This window comes from Hemicordylus capensis, chromosome 2 (genome assembly GCF_027244095.1).
Source record: "Hemicordylus capensis ecotype Gifberg chromosome 2, rHemCap1.1.pri, whole genome shotgun sequence".
Classification (NCBI taxonomy): Eukaryota; Metazoa; Chordata; class Lepidosauria; order Squamata; family Cordylidae; genus Hemicordylus; species Hemicordylus capensis.
The window spans coordinates 403488021-403502912 of record NC_069658.1 but is presented as its reverse complement, the minus strand read 5'-3'; the positions used below and the strand labels follow the sequence as shown (position 1 = coordinate 403502912).

At 44.1% G+C, this 14892-nt stretch overlaps 1 protein-coding gene across 17 annotated transcripts in view; it reads left to right on the top strand.

The window, feature by feature from the left end:
* The window catches only part of BAHCC1 (BAH domain and coiled-coil containing 1), a 137811-nt gene that overhangs the window by 48685 nt on the left and 74234 nt on the right, over positions 1-14892 (top strand). The window lies entirely within an intron of this gene.

Here is a 14892-nt window from a genome sequence, read left to right as displayed (position 1 = left end):
TTGGGAGCGTGGGGTGTGGGAGTGGGAGCTAGCCATGTGTCTTACAAATGGGTTGCTGGAACAATCACAACCTCAATTCGCTCCTACTTGTAGCAGCCCTTGTGTTAAAGGGCCGGTGAGTGCGTTCCTCTGAGGGAGATGCGGCTGTGTTGGGGACAATTTTGTAAACATATCCCTGGCGGGCATGATAAATTGGTCCCTGCACTGAAAATGCAGTGCTGGGTTTCATGGCCAGCCAAAAGCTTCCTCTCTTCATCCTGTGGCAAGTAGGGATTTCTGTGTACTGTTGCTACCTGTATGGGCTGCCGGCTCTGTAAGTTAAAAGTAGCTTTATTCAGGAGCTCTACCCTTCGCCTTTTGTTTACTGCTAACATTCCTAGCTGCTGCTATTTTGGAGTTTTCTTGTGGCGGGGGGAAGGGTGTTCTTGCTAAACCTTCCTTCAGAGCTTCAGACCACACCTAGGCCATGTAAGGGCCTAAACATAACCAGGGCTCAGTCTAGGGTTCATTTCAGTACCAGGGCTCTGTGGAACATGCAAAGAAATAGGAGAGAGCCTTTGAGCGTGTGCAGTGTTTCTTCTCATGTGTGCAATACCACAGCCAGCAGCCACACATTAGGCATTAGGGATCAGGGTTTGCATGATGGAGACCATGCCTTCTAGACAGCCTTGAGCCCCAGCACACCTCAGTTTAGAAACTGGCACATAGGGTGTCAGTCATGTATTCATGTGCTATCTGTGGGTGTGAATCCTTGCAATGTATATCCTGCAGTGCACTCTGTTCATCAAGCCAGGATTTGTTCAAGAGCTCTCCCTCGGATGACTTGCATACTTTCCCCAGACAAGTTTGTGTTAATGTACAGAAACTGGATGTCTACAGTTGCAGTTTCCTCCAATCTATCCTTGCCTTCCTCTTCCAACTCATCTCCCAGGCTTTCCTCCCTTCAAAGGAAGGAGAGAAATTTCCAGGGAAACTGAAAGGATAAAGAGAGGGAGCAAGAGGAAGAAGGGCTTAACGGTGTGCAGAAGGTGGAAGAGCAGATCTATTTCCTTCAGGAAAAATGGGAAGGAACTGTGGCCTGGCACAAGGCAAAGGAGATGTTCATTGAAACGGGAAAGCAGCAATTTTGTGAATGATCAAGAGAAAGGTTTGGCCCTCCCCTCCTCATTTTAGCCTTTAGAGCTCTCTGCCACAGGATAAAGGTCTAGGCCCCAACTTCTAGTGAGATCTAAAAAAAAAAAAGATAGAACAAGAATATTCTAAGGCCTAGAGAATTAAATCACCTACACACTGGTAAAAGACCTTCCTCTGGGGTATATATTCTTTGGCTGCCTCCTAGTGGTATGTCTACCACCTTTCGTGAAGGTATGGAGTGTTGCCACAGCTGGAAATGTGATGCAGGCCTAGGAGAACATAAGAACAGTCCTGCTGGATCAGGCCCATGGCCCGTCTAGTCCAGCATCCTGTTTCACACAGTGACCCATCAGATGCCACTGGAAGCCTACAGGCAGAAGCTGAGGGCATGCCCGATCTCCTGCTGTTACTCCCTTGCAACTGGTACTCAGAGGCATCCTGCCTTTGAGGCTGGAGGTGGCCTACAGCCCTCCGACTAGTAGCCATTGATAGACCTCTCCTCCATGAAGTTATCTAAGCCCCTCTTAAAGCCATCCAGGTTGTTGGCTGTCACCACATCTTGTGGCAGATAATTCCACAAGTTGATTATGTGTTGTGTGAAAAACTACCTCCGTTTGTTGGTCCTTAATTTCTTGGCAATCAATCAATTTCATGGGCAAACACCTAATTCTAGTGTTATGTGAGAGGGAGAATAATTTCTCCCTATCCACTTTCTCCATACCATGCATGATTTAATAGACCTCTGTCATGTCTCCCCGCAGTCGTCTTTTCTCTAAACTAAAAAGCCCCAGGTTTTGTAGCCTTGCCTCATAAGGTAGGTGCTCTAGGCCCCTGATCATCTTGGTTGCCCTCTTCTGCACCTTTTCCAGTTCTACAATGTCCTATTTTAAGATGTGGTGTCCAGAATTGTATGCAGTACTCCAAGTGTGGCCACACCATAGTTTTGTATAAGGACATTATAATATTAGCAGTTTTATTTTCAGTCCCCTTCCTAATGATCCCCAGCATGGAAATTGCCTTTTTCACAGCTGCCGCACATTGAGTCGACACTTTCAATGAGCTGTCCACCATGACCTCAAGATCCCTCCTGGTCATTCACCAACAGCTCAGATCTCATCAGCGTATACGTGAAGTTAGGGTTTTTTGTCCCAATGTGCATCACTTTACACTTGCCAACACTGAATCGCATTTTTCATTTTGTCGCCCACTCACCCAGTTTGGAGAGATCCTTTTGGAGCTCCTCACAACCTGTTTTGGATTTAACTACTCAAAAGAGTTTGGTATCGTCTGCAAATCTGGCCACCTCGCAGCTTATCCCAACTTCTAGATAATTTATGAATAAATTAAAAAGCACTATTCCGAGGACAGATCCATGGGGGACCCCACTTCTTACTTTCCTCCATTGTGAAAACTCTCCATTTATACCTACCCGTTATTTCCTGTCCTTCAACCAGTTACCAATCCACACATGTACTTGTCCCCTTATCCCATGACTGCTAAGTTTTTTCAAGGGTCTTTGATGAGGAACTTTGTCAAAAGCTTTTTGGAAGTCCAGGTATACTATGTCAACTGGATCACCTTTATCCACACACTTGTTGACACTCTCAGAGAACTCCAAAAGGTTCATGAGGAACATAGGAACATAGTAAGCTGCCATATACTGAGTCAGACCATTGGTCTAACTAGCTCAGTATTGTGTTCAAAGACTGGCAGCCGCATCTCCAAGGTTGCAGTTAGGAATCTCTCTCAGCCCTATCTTGGAGAAGCCAGGGAGGGAACTTGAAACCTTCTGCTCTTCCCAGAGCAGCTCCACCCCCTGAGGAGAATATCTTGCAGTGCTCACACTTCTAGTCTCCCATTCACATGCAACCAGGGCAGACCCTGCTTAGCTAAGGGGACAAGTCATGCTTTCTACCACAAGACCAGCTCTCCTGGTCAAGATTTACTTTTGCAGAAGCCATGCTGATTCTCCCCCAGCAGGGCCTGTTCTTCTATGTGCTTAACAATTTTATCTTTGAGAATAGGGATGTGCACGAAACAATTTGTTTAATTCAATTTGTGCCCAAATTGAATCACCCCTGATTTGGTTTGTATCCCAATCTGTCCCCCCAAATCACCCAGATTTGATTTGGATTCAGATCGATTCAGACCACTTTATAAAGGTCCTAGGGGCACAAAATTTGGTGCCACCTACCACCCATATTTCAAGGTAGTGGAGCACTTGATTGGTTTTTAATGATTTTCTTTAGTTTTTACTTATTTTGAATATTTCTTCCATAGGAAATAATGGAGATTTGAAGTCACCCTATTCTAACTCTAACATGGATCCCCAGCTTTCATTAAAGAAAGAAAGCTAAGCTCTAGCTCTAGCTCTAGCTCTTGTAGAAATGGAGTTATAGAGCATATGTTTCAAGTGTTTGGATTCTTTGGTGTATAATAACTTTTCCTCCATTATGAATCCCTATAAGGTTTAATTGCACACTTTCATTTCTTCTGTTCATTTTGACTGGACATTGCCATCTGTCAACTACCATGTGCCAACTACACCCCCACTTACCTACAAGGCAATGGGGTAATCAGTTTACTTTTTAGGAATATTGAAGTGTTTAGATTCTTTGGTGTCTAATAACCTTTCCTCATAATGAATCCCTATGAAGATTCATTATACACCTTCATTTCTTCTGTTCATTTTGACTTTCATTTTACAGTGCCAACTATCAACTGCCATGTGTCAACTATACGCACCCCCCCCCCCCATGCACATACACTGGGGAATTCAGTTTATTTTTAAAGGAATTTTTGTAGTGTTTAGATTCTTTGGTTTCTTCATTACACACCTTCATTTCTTCTGTTTATTTTGACCCCACTGCTGTAGGAGTGGGGAATTAGTGGCATCTACATATGCCAGCTACCCCACAATCCACAAGCCACTGGGTACTCGGTTTATATTTTAGGAATTTTTTAGGTGTTTAGATTCTTTGGTATGTAATAAATCCTCATAGGGATTCATTATGAGGAAAGATTATTAGACACCGAAGAGTCTAAACAAAAAAATTCCTAGAACATAAACTGAGTAGTACCCCACTGCCTTGCGAGTGGGAGGAGGGGTATAGTTGGCACATGGCAGTTGACAGTTGGCACTGTCCAAAGACAGTTAAAATGAATTGAAGAAATGAAGGTGTGTAATGAATCCTCATAGGGATTCATTGAGGAAAAGTTATTATACACCAAAGAATCCAAACACTTGAAAAATAGTGCACATTTTGCTCCATAGCTCCACTTCTACAAGGGCTAGAGCTTAGCTTTTTTTTTTTTTTTTTTTTGAAAGCTGAGAATCTGGGGAAATAACAGGAGGACTCTGAATCTTGAAGCAATTCAAATCAAATCTGACATGACTCGATTTGGACCCGAAGCTAGCCGATGAACCACAGAAGTGATTTATTCTGTTTCCATATCTCCCAAATCAGTTAGATGCGGGTACAAATCAATTTGTACCCGAATTGATTTGCACATCCTACTTGAGAATGCTTTCCATCAATTTGCCTGGAACAGACATTAAGCTAACTGGCCTGTAATTTCCTGGATCGCCCCTGGATCCCTTTTTGAAAACGGGTGTTACATTGGCTACTTTCTAGTCTTCTAGTACAGAGACTGATTGTAAGGATAAATTCTATATTTTTGCAAGGAGGTCAGAAATTTCACATTTGAGTCCTTTAAGGAGTCTTGGATGGATACCGTCTGGCCCTGGCAATTTGCTAGTTTTTAATTTTTCCAGATTGTTTAGAACATCATATCTTGTTACTTCTATCTAACTCAGTTCTTTAGCCTCCATTCCCGAAAAGCATGGTTCAGGAACAGGGATATCCTCAGTATCCTCTGCCGTGAAGACAGATGCAAAGAACTCATTTAGCTTCTCTGCAACCTCCACATCCTCCTTAATCATCCCTTTTACTCCCTCGTTGTCTAATTGTCCAACCACCTCCCCGGCAGGTTTCCTGCATCTGATGTATTTAAAGAAGTTTTTGTTATTCCCCTTGATTCTTTTAGCTAAATGTTCCTCAGACTCTCTTTTCGCCTCCCTTGTTGTCTCCTTGCATTTCTTTTGCTAGAGTTTGTGTTCTTTTCTGTTCTCTTCATTTAGGCAGGCCTTCCAATTTCTCAAAGAAGTCTTCTCCTTTATGGCTCCCTTGACATTACCTGTTAGCCATGCTGGCATCCTCCTGGACTTAGTGATACATTTCCTCCTTTTAGGTATACATTCTAACTGGACTTCTAGTATTGTGGTTTTGAGTAAATTCCATGCACTCTGGAGTGAAGTGACTCTCCTGATTTTCCCTTTCAGTTTTCTTTTCACCATACTCCTCATTTTGGAGAAGTTTCCTCTTCTGAAATTCAAAGTGTCTGTTTTAGACTTCCTTGGTGATTCTCTCCCTGCATGTATGCTGAATTTGATTGCATTATGGTCACTGTTCCCTAAAGGGTCGATGACACTGACATCACACACCAGGTCCTGGGTGCCACTCAGGATTAAGTCCAAGGTTGCCTTTTCTCTGAGGTACTACTGATTTCATCTGACTGAGGTACTGCTGAGTAGGACTAAGGTACTACTGGTTTCATCTAACAAAGCTTCTACAATGACTTAATTAACTAATAAATAATTATAGTGAGTTGCTTTAACAAGCCTCCAGATATTGTAACCAAAGATCCAAGAGCTTGTACTCCAGGCTCATTTCACAAGACTGAAGAGAATATCCTTCTTTCCGACATAGGGTCTGAATCTGACTCCAAGTAAAGTCTATCTTTCCATAGCGAGAGCACAGAGTAGTTGTTGCTCCTCAAGCTGCAGTATACAGAATTGGAATTGCTTGGTCACTCAGGTTTAGTGCTTGTGCAGGACTGGTGCTTGGAAGTCTGGTGCTTGCTCTCAACGTTTTAAGATTGGCAACATCCTGGCAGTGCCAGCTCTGGGTCCTTGCAGCAGGGATTTTCTTGACCTTGCTTTGACCTTGCTTTCTTTCCAATGACAAGCTCCATGCAACTCTTTGCCCTGCCATGTGGGGTCACTAGTGAGTTCAGTGAGGCATTGCGATGCTGACACAATGGGAGCTAATCTTCTGGTAGTCACTCCCACCATCTTGACATGGGCAGTCACTCAGCTTGTGGTAGGATATGAGCATGCCAGTCCACTCTGGAACTCAGGTGGCAGCTGGGGCAAAATGGAGAGACTGTCCAAACTGGCCTTTGATGCAGCTCTAGAGTGTTCTCTGGTTATATTCTGAGCAAGGTACGGTATTGTTAGGGTACTTCAGGATAAACAGGGAGGGTTAGTGTCTTCTACTCCTGTTCCCAAGTACAGCCCTATATCCCAGACAGAGGTATTTTATGTAGCTGTGCACATTGTGATGCACTCTAATGCACAATGAAAAACCCGAATCATGTGTGAAGTGCTCCCTCATAGCTCGCAGGGACTTCAGGGTAAATCTGGCCAATATGTGAATGCACACCCTCCATTCCAGAGGAGATGCGAGCTAAAAGCCTTGTGTGAAAAACACCCAGGTAACATTAGAAAGCAATCCTGGAGATCTTAGTGGTTTGATATTGTGAAAAATACTGGAAGAAAACCATCTCCAAGAACAGCTTTAGACAGATTTGTCAACCCTATCATCAACATGTAATAAATCTAATACTAACTAATAATCTAATAAATAAATCTAATAAATAAATAACATGTGTAGCCATGGGGATTGACTATTACGAGTTCTGACTCTTCATACATGGAGATGTATTTTTAGGTGTACATCAAAGACTTTTAAAGAGACCCTAAACATGTAAGATGTGGCTGTCACAAACACATGCGCTTTACAGGTACACTTGTCTATAAACATCCCTACTCCTACTCTTCTTTAGGAAAACAGGAAACTGCCTTCTACAAAGTCAGACTATTGGTCCATCTAGCTCAGTATTATCTACATTGACTGGCAGCAGTTCTCCAAGATTACAGGCAGGAGTTTCTCCCAGCCCTACCTGGAGATGCTAGGGAGTGAACCTGGGATCTTCTGTGTGCAAGCATTCAGATGCTCTTCCGCTGAGCAATGGCTCCATTCCTTAAGGGGAATATCTTACAGCGGACTGTGCTCAAATGTAGCCTCCCATCCAAATGCAAACCAAAGTGGACCTTGCTTAGCAAAGGGGACAATTCATGGTCATTACCACAAGAAAAGGGGGTATCCTAATATCATACATACCTAAATAGATGGTCAAATGCAGCTTTATGTATTTATTTGCTTGCATCTGAGTGGCTGCAGCTCCCCGTCAAGTGTACATGTGATTGCTAACCTGGGTCTGTTGCAGTGTCATGTGCAAAACAGCCTTTTATCATGGTAGCCTGCTATCAAGAGAGGAGCCTTCCTCTTCCAGAGGGCATCAGTCTTGCCAGGTTGGGTGGGGATGACTAAAGATCTTTGTAAGAGATTCCACCCCCCATTCTCTGATCCTTCCCTGTCTCAAGCCTGTCATCCCTCATTTACCACAAAACATTCACCACATTTTCCATGTTGGTTGCAATTTATTTTTCAGTTGCCAGCTGCTTTCCCAATCTCATTTTCTTTCACACACACATCCTCCTTGCTCCTCCCATGCCACCCCCCACTGCTCCCAACTTTATTTTTATTATAATTGTAATCATCATCATTATTATTTTGCTATAAATTAGGAAGCATAATCAATATTTGGAGAAGCCTGGTGAGATTTGTTCTATTTGCATAAACTGATGGAGTGGATGTTTCTCTGATATTCCAGTGTGTCAGAGGGCTTTATGGGGCAGATTGATTGATGAGCAAGACAGGCTAAAATTACATTGGGCGAAGGCAATGCTTGTAGGGGAATACTTTTGAAGACCCAACTAAGGAGGGAGAGAGGGAGGCATCCTTAGCTTGTCTTGCAATGCTACTTGGGTGCTAATTTGTAACCGTTGGCTTTTCCCTTCCTATTACGGCACCCGCTAAACTGTTTGCAAAGGGAGCTGCCAGATTGCTGGTTCCGCCGCAGGCCATTTCACACTTTTAGGGCCAAAACTTTAAAGAGATTGTCTCAATAAAATATAACGTTATCGTCTCTGAATGGTGTGGAAATGAGCTGCTTTCCCTAACATTGGGGCTGTGGTGGTGGTCCCCCGCCCCTCAGCCAAACAGCAGTTAATTATGTATAATTTTTTTTATTTCCAATGTAATCTACCCGCCATTTTATTTGCAGCGATATATCTCTGGATTAGATCACTTGTATTAACAGTAAATTGAGTCACTGGCAGATTCATTTACTTCTTATGTATGTTCCCCCCCACCCTCAATCACACACACACACACACACACACACACACACACACACACACACACACCCTTCACACCCCATGACCATAAAGCAACACACAGGACTTATGTGATCTGGGAGTCTGGGGGCACAGGACTTGTGTGTAGGGCTGGCTCAAGGATATTTGGCACTCCAGGCAAAGCCTGGCTTTGCCCCACCCCTGCCACCGGCGGTCGGGCCACTGCCACCTCTGCCCCTCCTGCCACACCCACTACACCTGCCCTCATCACTGCCTCCTCTTCTGCCTGCTGGCCACTTTTGCTACAGTTGGCAAAGCCTCGAATCCCTACAGTGCATTGTGATCCCATTATTACAATGCACTGTGACAGTTAGAAGCCTCTCTGGCAGCAGAAGCAGCTGGCAGACAGAAGAGGAAGAGGTGGTGGGTGTGTGGGCACAGGGGTGGCAGGGGGTGCAGTGGCAGGCACCTGGTGGCCAAAACACTGCTCCCCACAGGCTTCCGCCTCAGGTGGCCACCTAGGTTCACCTAGCAGGCCGGCCAGCTGGCCCTGCTTGTGAGCATCTATTCTATAAACAGAAACAAGTTCAATACTAATCAATGATGAGTCAACATAATCTAATACTAATAATTTGACACAATTTAGAGTTTGATCTGGGAAGTTCTAGATTCAAATCCAGCTTGAGTTGTGGACAGACTCAGTTGGCTTAGAGCAAGTCTCCGTTTTTCTGTCTGTACAGTTGGAATAATGGAGACCAATGTCACAAGGCAGTGATGAGGATAGCCGAGACCAGGAAACTCCACTGCCTGCCCAGAACCTACAAATGCTTAAAAACAACAACACCATCTGTGTACAACAACCCACTCTGAGTGAAACAATGCCAGTTGTATCCATAGATCTCAAGCTCTCCATCCCTTGAGCTTGTGTGCCTGAGAAATGAAATTACTTTTCAGCTAAGCACATCCCTAGGGCACATTTAATGTGATTTTACAGATGGGAAATTGAGGAACAGAGACGAGGGTCACTTCTCACATTACAGTTTAAATACATGGAAGTCTTCCGTGTCTTTGAGGAGATGTGCAAATATCTTGACATAATTCTGGGAAGGTATGTGGCAATTCAAAGGTATAGGGAGCCGGGCACATATTTTACCCATTTTGATAAGATACTTGTATGCCTTTTCCCAGATATGGGATGCTTGGAGATTTCATATTACACTAGCCTACTCACACAGAGCATCTGTGTGCTATTTGAGGCTGGCGTTCCCCCCTCCCTCCTACCCTGCTTTCCCTTCCCCTCCCTCCCTCCCTCCCTCCCTCCTGCCCCACTCTCTTGCCCCACTCTCTCTTTCTCACTCACCCCCTTTCCAGTCTCTCCGCTGCTTCCCCGCCACTTTCTTGTCTCACTGGCTGTCCCCTGGCCAGCTGAGGCCGCCTCCTCAGGCTTTTTTTGCAGCCCACCACCACCATCTTCCGCCATTTTTTTTTTGCCCTGAACTCTCGCCCAATGCCAGGAACACTCGCGGGAGTTCCGCCACCAAATCCTGGGCATGCATGCCTGCTAAGAGAATTAAATTTATAGATTGTCATGAGATGCAGACCTAAATGACTTGCCTGAAGCCGTACAGAAAACCTGTGCAAGAAGGAGGGCGTGGATGCTAAACTAGTTCTATATTCCCAAGCTAGCATTCAAAGTTCTGAACCATCATAGCCTGGTGTAGCCTAGTGGGTTGTTAAATTCTGCAATATTCCTCCCAACACTATACAATCAGAATACACTAACCCAAACTGTAAATTTTCACTTGTTTTTAGATATTTTCTAGTCCAGTAGCAAAATCTGGAGTTTTGGAGTCCTTTGTGAATAACTGAGATGCATAGAAAAGGAAAAGATGCACATGCCACTGTTGAGAAATATATAAGTTTTGGTTAGTGTAGGGGCGATTATGGGAAGAAATAGAATGCACAGACTTGTATGAACACTGGGTGTCTTTCTGCACATTTAGTAGACCCACTTTCATTTTTCTTCCTTCTCATTCATGAGAACAAGAAACCTTTCACTTTTTTAAAAGTCCTGAAGTATTCTGCATCCACCACTTGGGTTCCACACCAGACAAACTGGTGTTGTGTTGCCAAGCATAATTTCTGCCATGCAGATTTTGAACAAGCTGGGTATAATACATGGAAGATAACTGACCTGTGACATAGATCTTTGGTTTGCTGTTTTGTACTTGCCAGTTTCAATATGTATTGCCTATTTCCCGCTGTAGTAAACTCAGCAGCTGTGCTCAGGGCTGTGTCCCTCAAATTTAGTTAGACTTTGCAAATCAAGCAGATTCGCATAGATTCACATCTTTAATGTTTTCTGAAGGGGGTGATGGGAGTTGTAGTTCAACAACAGCTGGTTGCCTGCCACTGTGCTAGGTGTTGGGTGGGTAGGACAAAGACTAGTAGGACATGAAGCCTTACTCTGGTCACTGAAATTCTGTTCTCTCCCTACTACCGTATTATTACTACTACTACTTCTATTTATATACGCCTAACATTTCCAGCTTTGAAAATTTTAGAAAGCCTTCCCCAGGGCCCACACACTTCGGAGGCATATATAGCCTTGGCTATAGCAAAATGAAGCAAATTCTAGGAAAGTGTTGTATGAAATGCATTCCTGCCCGTGACCTTCACTCCTCCAGCTCGATTGCCCTCAGCCATCTGAAGGTCTTCTCCTATGCCCTCAAATGGCTCCACCCTTTCTCCCTTGCCAGCTGCCCCTGCTGGTTGGAACTGCCTTCCAGAACATCTGTGTGTAATTCCTCTTTTCTTAGTACCTCCAGGTCCCTCCTCAAAACTCACCTTTTCTGAGACGCCTTTGGCACAGCATCTTAGTCCTCATGGAACTGAACTGACGTACTGAAGTACGTGTGACTGAAACAATGACATATTCTTCCCCTGTTTACCCCTGCAGAGTCAATTAAAATTCCACCCCCACCTGCTTCCTCTGTTGCCTCCCTTCTATCAAGATTTAGATTGTAAGTCCCTCACAGCAGAGACCTATCCTCTCATTCTTTGTAAAATGCTGTGTATATGGATGGTACTACTACATACCTTGGGAGAAAAATAACCAAGACAGATATAGAGACAGAAGATGGAAAAATGAAGGTGTATTAAGAGTCTCAAGGAGGACTTCATTTGTTGTTGCAGACAGCAAATATTCTTCTCCCAACCAATATGGTGGGCATTTCCTCTTATTGGCTGGCTTAATATGTAGAGTGGCTGCAGTGAAGCACTAGACTGAAGTCTATGTGTGTGGATTCTGTATGGAGGAGCATTTCATCACGTGAGCTGAGTCCACAGGCCCAGACTTCCCACTTCAGTAGGCCAGAGTCACTTGCTCTAAGGGTAGGGATTATGCAGCTTCTTGAGTTTCCTATAGAATTAATTGCTGCCATTTTGCCCCATATATTGTAGCCCAAAGCCTGGAAGGTATGTGTATATTCATGTTCTCAGGGTGGAGCCTGATGCTTCTCTGGATAAATTTTAACCAGGCGGTTCCATGAAATGAGATTTCTGTGGTTCTTTCCAGGGAGGCAGGGGGGTGAAACAATATTGAAAAATATCCTTAACCTTTTTAACAACCTGGAAAATAAACATTAAAAATCAGGACACTTTCCTCTGATGGCAGCTGTCTCTTAAATGCAGCTGCTTGGCCTCTAGCTGAAATGGCCAGAAGTCCATGAATCCCGGGAAAGCACTGAAGTACATATCTTCTTTTTTTTTTTAAAGTCTCAGGTTCCTGTGGTAACAAAGAAAATCTTGTCAATATTAAGCATCTGCTTGAGCCTGCAGAAAGCATATAATATTGACATTCTGAAGCTACAGTATTCATATGGTACAATTCTGTGGGAGCACAGAACAAATGGAGTAAGTGGTGGTGGGTACAGAATTAAGTTTCTTGAATATCTCTCTCTCTCTCTCTCTCTCTCTCTCTCTCTGCAAGTTTCTAACCCTTAGTGGCTACACAAGTGTGCTTATTTCCAATGTGGAACTTATTTCTTGTGTAACATCATTTGCACAATTTTTGCATTTGCACAATTTGTGTAAATTGCACAGCTTGTATGCACTCAGTGTTACAGGGCTGATGTACCCTTGCGTGGTATGTCAGCTGCTGCCCTTGCCCCTCCATTAATAATAAAATCAAAGTAGAGAATGCAAACATGAGCAGCAATTGTAGTATAAATTATTTAGAAATTGAATTTGTACTATTTTGTTCTATTTGCATAATGTATACCCAGGTTGCAGAATTCAGGTTTTCTTGGTGCATAATGTTAGTTTGGGTTTTTTTAATGTGGAGTTGTACATACATTTTCATTATTATTTTTTATAAATACATTTCGTTATTATTTTTATAAAACAATTCTTTGCTGATAAGTGTTCCCTGCAAAACTGCATGTAGTCCCATGCACTGAGCAGAGAGAAAGGTGACTCAAGGGGCTTCTGTGTCACAGGTTATTCCTGTACAAGTCCCATTGAAATGAATGCAAGTTGTGCAAGGTCACAAGTATGTCCTTGCACAGCTCTCATTCATTTCTGCAAGACATGTGCAGGAGAATTTCCCAGTGGATTGCATCCAAGGTTATTTTCTGTCCTTTCCATAATACTTTTCACTTCACAAAATGCTCTGCAAATTTTATCTTGCGTTGGGCTACTTTACATGCTGCAATTATAACGGGTACGTGTTAGAGGCTCACATTGTGTACTTGCTAAAACCATCATGTTTGAAGTGCATGCGCATCTTTTTTTAACTTCATGCGCACCACAGCAGCAGGAGTCGGAGCCATATGCAGCTTCCTGCGGAGTGTTTGGCAGTGCATGCATAGTTTGAGAAAGATGTGTATACATTTCCGACCTTAAGGTTTTAGGAGGCATACAAAGGAAGATCTGTGCTTTCTGTGTTGACATGAGAACATGTGAAACAGCCTCCGTCTTCAAGGTAACCAAGTTAGTGACTTGCCCAAAATTGCATAATGAGCTTTATAGCCAAGCTGGGATTTGAACCTGGATTTTCTCCCAGGCACCTCTTTATCCACGGCTATGAACTGCACTGGCCCCCTATAGCATGTCTCAGATTTCTGCAAATATCATTTATTTTGCAGCAAGCTACTCATATCCTTGCCTCCGCCACCATTGCCAAGTGAGATGGTTAGGTATCTAGCACAGCTCAGCCCACTATAGGCAAAGCCAAGAGACATCAAGCTTTTAATTACAGAAATGTTGTATCTAAAGCAGAACATCTGTACTGTATGCATCAAACCTTTACCCAGATAGCAACTCCCCATGTGAGCCAGCTAAGCATCTTGTTGCTGGCTTCAGCCTTGCATCCATGATGAAATCTGGAAAAAAGGGAGAGAGACCCCAGCCAAAGGCTCAGTCTTCTGCAGTTGCTCCCCTGCCCCACCCTTGTACTGAGCTTGCACAATGTTCTTTCTGCCTTTTCTCCCCCCAAGTTTGTCACCTCTCCCCCACAGTTTGTTACCCATCCATTCCCCCACCCCCCGAACAGAATTACTCATCCAGGGAACATAGTGTTTGTGAGGGAGGAACCTGCTCTAGGGATCACTGGACTGGCCGGGAGCAGTCTTTTCTGGCTGCCTGAATATGGGAGTCAGTCAGTGGAGATTGGGGAGCAGCCAGGGTGGCATTAGGGTGGAGGCTGCCACAGAGGTGCATTTTTGTGCTTGGTGCCAACATTCTCTGAGGACGGAGAAAGGCTGGAGTTCACACCTATTAAAGAAACGGGAAGCTGCTGGCTAGACCAGGAAGTGGAAGCAGAGGAGCTTGGATGTGTTTGTAGCCTGGGACAGGTCAGGCCGGTCTGCTGTGGCTAGAAGGGGAGGCAGAAAGGTGGAAGGGGGAAAGGCCCAGCCTACTTTCCAGACCTGTGGAAGAAGCTGCTTTGGTGCGAGGCTTGCCTAGATTTTTTTTCCTGGCAGAGATGCTGTGCCTTCAACATCTGACTAACAGGCAGAAGTTCAGGAGGTGAAGTTTTCCTCCTATCGCTGTACCTTCATACAAGGGGTGTGGGGGAGGGAGTGGAGTTCAGCTGATGGCTTTTTGCCTTTTGTGTGACTATGACTATAAGGCACAGGCGCTCTTCTGAGGAAAAGAGGTGGGAAGGAACCCTATGTGGTGCTCATGGTACTTGAGGGAGATCTACCTTGGACAGTCATTAAAGCATATTGATTGATTCACTGGGGAAAGTGTGTGCTTGCATCTGGCAGACAGAGATATCCAGTGCTCTAAAGCTCATACTCCACAATTCTCCTCGATTGCAGGCTTCCTTATCCAACTAGTTCAGAAATGGAGCTGAACTCTTTCTTGTCCAAGTGTGAAGGAAGAGAATGGTGTTTACTTTTGGGGGAAATGTCTTCTAGGGAATTGCA